This window comes from Procambarus clarkii, chromosome 1 (genome assembly GCF_040958095.1).
Source record: "Procambarus clarkii isolate CNS0578487 chromosome 1, FALCON_Pclarkii_2.0, whole genome shotgun sequence".
Taxonomy (NCBI): domain Eukaryota; kingdom Metazoa; phylum Arthropoda; class Malacostraca; order Decapoda; family Cambaridae; genus Procambarus; species Procambarus clarkii.
In genome coordinates this window covers 35,253,936-35,260,010 of record NC_091150.1, presented here as the reverse complement: position 1 = coordinate 35,260,010, position 6,075 = coordinate 35,253,936, and the positions used below count along the sequence as shown (strand labels likewise).

Below are 6,075 nucleotides of genomic sequence, written 5' to 3'. Positions count from 1 at the left end.
GTACTAAAGGCTTGCAGCTGTATGGAACCATTGCTTTCTCAGGATTAATGATAGGTTTTTGACAATTGCTCTAAAAAGGCGTATGTCTTATGAAAACAGCATTAAGATTACACCCTCGCCCCCCTGCCACACTTTCATTTATTAACTGTTAGAGATTTGAAAGATTAACTTACAAGGCTAAAAGGGGACTAAGTTAAAAGGGAAGAATCGGTTAAATCACTATTGGATTAAAAATAATCCAAAGCAAGAATTCAAAAGAATTTAAATATAGGGAGAAAAGAGGGTTAGAGTTGATAATGAATCTCTCGCATTTCATATACTGTATTGTATGTTGCATATATAAGCAGGCTACTTTTTATGAAATCAGTATTCATAGGCTAAATTAGATAAATAATTATATTATGGGCATATTGTGAACAAAATTATTCTTCACATATTCACTCATTTTTAACTATATGATAAAAGACAAATAAGATTGGTTTTAACATTTTCTTAAGATAACACATTAATGTTAATTAAGAATTAAGAACAATTATATTGATTAAGCATTAAAAATCAGGTATTGATTCAATTTGAAAAACACTTTTTTTTAGCAGCATACTTTGTTGCTTCCTATTGCAAGATTATACTGACCCCATGGTACAGTCAGGATGGGTTGACTTTCTTTTTCCTGGTGTTAAGACACCAGAAAATTGACTACTTTAAATTTCTTTCAAATTGAGAAGATGTATTGAGGATGCAGTTATGTTGAAAGATAAGTAGATAATGAGGTGGGAGAGGATGAACAGGTATAGTGGTGGTGAAGCCTTGCTGATGCAGTTGCACTGCCAATTTGAGGAAATTAAAGTTTCAGAGGTAGTTAAATGATGTGAGGGAATTAATTATTAAAGCAAAGTGGATGAAATGTAGTGTTAGTGGTCATTTACAACTCACACCAGAAGGCCAATAGAGAAACATGACAAAAAAAAAAAAACTACCAGAAGCTTGTGGGAAAGTTGACCACATTAGCAAAGGAAGTGGAAGTTGGTTATGATATTTGGAGATCTGAATCTCCAGGGAAATAGACTGGGTAATAAAGGACCTTCCCTTAGGTATTAATGGATCATGCAGAGCAAAACTGATGGACACAACATATAAGAACTTGAGGCAATATTTCTTGGAGCTTAGAGGAGAAAAGGCAGGTTATATAACAAAGTTTCAAGGAAATGTGTATGTAGTGGGAAACCAAAGAGGAGAAACAGCACTGCTGAAAACATTAACTGACTAGGCTTGGGATAACTAGCCAGCCTCTTGAACTAGAGTTAGTTTTCTCTTCTCTATTTCACTAGCACCAACATTGTCTGGTTTGAGCAGTTTTAAAAGTATGCCGGTGCAGAAAGTTGACCTGCATTGGGTCTTATTCAGGGGTCAGTAGAATCTTAGGGAGCAACCGAGTGGTATGTTTAGTAAGTACTGTGAAAGTAGAACATGTATGTTACATTTTAAAAATTAAAATGTTTGAATGAAAAGATATAGAAAGCATTGAATATTAATGGTATTCATGGAATAACTGTAGAGAGTTTTGTCAGCTAGTGATATAAAAGTTAGAAAAATGTATGGAATATGCAAAGCAATTAAAAGATTAATACAGATGAATAAATGAAGTTTTGGATGTCTAAAAATGAAAAGTATGCAAACTGGGAAAAACTATTATAGGCATAAGAAAATAGGAAGTTTTACAAATAAGATACATAGCACTGAGTGAATGAATGAAGCAGTGAGTGAAATTCTATATGGGTGTACAAAATATTGCTGCTTGTACAGACTATGAGTGACAATAAGCTGGTTGAAGGGTCGACACCCAACTCTCTGAAAATGAAGAAACAACAATGTTTTGATCTGTTCTCGGCCATTATAAAATCGTGCAATTACTTGACAGTAGTCCATGAAAGAGGTCTTCATTTTCAGATGTGTGGGTCAAGTGTCATTTTTTTTTTTTTTAGAATTGTAGAAGTTTCCAATTAGAAAATACAGATAGTATATAACCATGGGCATTAAAAATTTGTAAAAAGTACAACAATTAACTGTAGCAGTATTATTAATAGAAGAGTTTGAGAGGGAGGGAGAAGGAGTGTTTGATGTGCCTTGTTAAACACTGATGGAATAAACAAATTGGATGGAGTGCAAAGTGTTGGCAGAGGTTGAGGAATATAAAGATCAGTACAGTGTATTTCGAGTTAGGTGCTGTGCAAACATGAAATAGTTGAGATACATACACTATAACGGATGGAATATGGCAAGGAACGTATAGTATTAGATTCCTATGAATGATCAAATAAAAGAATTTATAATATAGGTAGGAATGAAGAATTGCATGTGTTGTAATTAACCTAACATAGTCTTAAAAACAAAACATTCATCTTCTATTCACTTGGGCCATTTTATTTACAGTATTTATCTTGTTTATGTATTAAAGCTAGAGTAGGGATTGTAGCAAGAAAGTCTCTTAAAATGGAATAATAATTATAGAGGAAAATCCATGAAGTGGATTTCTGTAAGTGAAGAAAAGGCATTATTGCTCATAATGTCTTAAGTTCCAATGTGCTAAAGCCATTGTTATAATACGTTGACAGACTAATTAGTACATTAATTGGTAATCTATTGATCATAATCATTGTAAGAAATATGCATTGAGGTGGAAGTGATGTTAATGTAATAGGGACTCCAGAGTTTAGGAATTTTGTTATTTTGACATTTGCATTCTGAGAAGACATCTTGATTTGTTAGTTGAACTGGACATGGGAAATTAATTTTTTTAGGACAAAAATTCATGTCCAAACAAAGATATATAATACAATAGCTTGAAAGGGTCAGACGATTGCTCTTATCCAAAGTCAATTAACTTATTTGGTTTAGAAGCAATGCAACATGTGTAAATACAAGGTATTAGACTTAAATTGATGAGCCTTAAAAGCGATTACGCATAGAAATCATAATAGCGTGATGCATCAAATGAACAAATCGACAAGGGCCGTGACGAGGATTCGAACCTGCGACCGAGAGCATCCCAGACGCTGCCTTAATCGACTGAACTACGACATGGTATAAGAATTGCAACCAGAAATTCTACTGAATTTACTTGGATCCTGCAGCCTCTCCGAGAGAGAAACCAGGATTTTACACAATTCCCCCATGCATTCGAGCTATGTCAATAGGCCGTTCTCCCTCTTCGCCCTTACTTCACTACACACGGAAATCACAATAGCGTGATTCATCAAAATGAACAAATCCACAAGGGGCGTGACGGGGATTCGAACCTGCGTCCGAGAGCAATAGGCTTATGTCGGCCTATCGACATAGCTTGAATGCATGGGGGAATTGTGTAAAATCATGGTTTGTGTGTCGGAGAGGCTGCAGGATCCAAGTAAATTCAGTAGAATTTCTGGTTGCAATTCTTATACCATGTCGGAGCTCAGTCGATTAAGGCAACGTCTGGGATGTTCTCGGTCACAGGTTCGAATCCTCATCACGGCCCTTGTGGATTTGTTATTAAAAGCGATTATTTTGCTGTGAACTTCCCCAGCAGGTTCTCAGACTTCAAAATATATAGTAAGAATGGTTTTAAAAGTTTATGTACAGTTTTTATGAATACAGAATGTATATTATTACATTTTTGTATACCACAAAATTTGAACCACTTATCCTAAGCCTAACTTCAAATTGTACACAAGTGCTTGTTTATACTAGCATTACAAGTACAGTACATGTTTGTGTATGAACACAACTGTTCACAAACATTTTCAAAGTGATTTATGCTGCATTGTTTAGAAAGATTTACATAGCTCTCAAACTGTATTTGTCAATATGATTAATCTTGCATATGCTATATTTAAAAAAATGCATACAAGTACATATAAAAGATGACTGTGTGATGAACTTCATATTGTCTTAGTACAAAAAACTTGTTTCTGCTATCTCCCCATTTAAAACTAAAAGATGAAGCAGAATTGTAAACTGTAGATGGTTCAAGAGGTAGATTATATAAGGTAGGTTTTAGAGTAGTATTCTAGAGCTAACTATTCCATCAACCAAGATAATAAAAAAAATTGTAGGCTAATATATTTAATTCATTAAAACAATCATAGGTAAAAACTGCAGTTGTAATTAGATTAATTAAAACTGAATACAATTAAACAATTGTATTAAAAAATCAGATAAAGCATAAAAAAACAATTACAAAATAATAGGGTTTGGAAAATGCATTTTCTCCTTCCCTACAAATGCAAATAAGAAATAAACTCTTCTTCCCTTGCTTCCTCATCCTCCTCACCCATGTGCATACATGTGCATATAACCACAACACCATATATAAACACCACCACTCACTCCACACACACAAACAGTAGCATACCACCACTCATACTTCACCCTCACTAAACAATGTACTAGAAGGCAACTCCACAAATTGAAATGTCATACATGTATGACAAAACATACTCAGGTTGCGTGTCATTTATTTAATGATGGGTGGCTGGAAAGGCAGGGGGTAAGAGCTGAAGCTTGGTTCTGCAGGTCAAACTAGGTGAGTGCATAAATACATACTATATAAACACACGCACGCACACGCACACACACATTCACACAAAACACTTGCACTTACACAAAAACACTACAAGCCACTTACAGCACACAACACACAGTTCAAGATGCCAGTTATTGTCACATTAGCAGACAAAACTGTAAAATAATTTTTTTTTTTAGATATTTCTGAAGGGCTAGGCTATTTGGAAATGCAACAAATTTTTGTTGAAAAGATTGAGTTGCTATTCTGATGAAGGAACAAGGCAAGATAATTATTACTTGACAACCCTTGAGGAGTCAACATCATAGTGATGGAGATCTGCAGTCAGAATAATAAACTGATAATCATTACTGTATTACCACCAGCAAGCAACACATGGACTGAGGAGCAGCTAGGTGACAAAAGAAAAGGCCTTATAATGGTCATGAGAGAAATCATTGTAAACGATATAGAAAAACCACGATAAATCAACAGTCACGACTGTTGATAAATAGACTTCGAAGATGATGAAGCTAGAACAGGAATTTTGGACTAGCCGATTTGTATACCTTATCCTGGAGTCTTGTGTGTTAAAACTGCCAGCAAGAATAAGGGAAGGTGATGCCCAATCATTGTTGAAATTGGTATTTACCAGGTTCTGTTGGTGCGGATCTGGTGTTGGTTACAACTGCATTGGGTTTGCACTTTTCTACCATTAGATCTGTTACCCACTTTCCTCCTTCAACTCTCCTTTCTTGTAAGCCCGTCTTGAGACTCGGTTTTCTTTCCCACTACCCTCCAGCTCTCCTATAACAATCTCTTGTCTCAGAACTCGTCTGCCCTGTCCCGCTGGGTCTACAGCGGTGGACTAAGACGGCGTTCATTATGAGATGCTTCGCCATCTCCCCCAAGGTGTCTTTCAGTGTTTACTGAGGATTTACAATTGTATTTGGGAGATATCGTCTATCCTTGAAGACTGACTTGCGGCAGTTGTTCCTACTCAGAAACCCAGTACTTCTGGGTTCTTGCTTTAGGATTTTTGTCTTATTACCCTGGTGAATTACGTCTGTAAGCTCTTTGAATGTACGGTCAATGTCCAACTTGGTTCTTGGTACATTATTGCATCCTTTTCCCCTTTTAATTTGGCTTGCAACTGTCACAGAACAACTTTACCTTCTTATCTAAATGTCTTGAATAAATCTACCTTTGTTCTGGCAATATTTCTAATGCTTGCTGGGAGAGTGTTGAACAACTGTGGACTTCTAATGTTCAGACAGTGTTCTCTGATTGTGCCTATGGCACCTCTACTCTTCACTGGTTCTATTCTGCATTTTCTTCCGTATATTGTGTTCTAGTATGTTGTTATTCTACTGTGCAAATTTGGGACCTGGCCTTCCTGTATCTTTTTTTATATATATTACTTGATACCTTTCTCATCTCCTTTCCAAAGAGTACATTTTGAGAGCTTTAAGATGGTCCACATAATTCAGATGTTTTATCGTTTGTGTGTGCCCTATTTGTTCTCTGTATTTTCT

General features: G+C 35.7%; 1 protein-coding gene across 21 annotated transcripts in view; it reads left to right on the top strand.

Moving 5' to 3' along the window:
* The window catches only part of LOC123766937 (transformer-2 protein homolog beta), a 43,376-nt gene that overhangs the window by 16,071 nt on the left and 21,230 nt on the right, over positions 1–6,075 (top strand). The window lies entirely within an intron of this gene.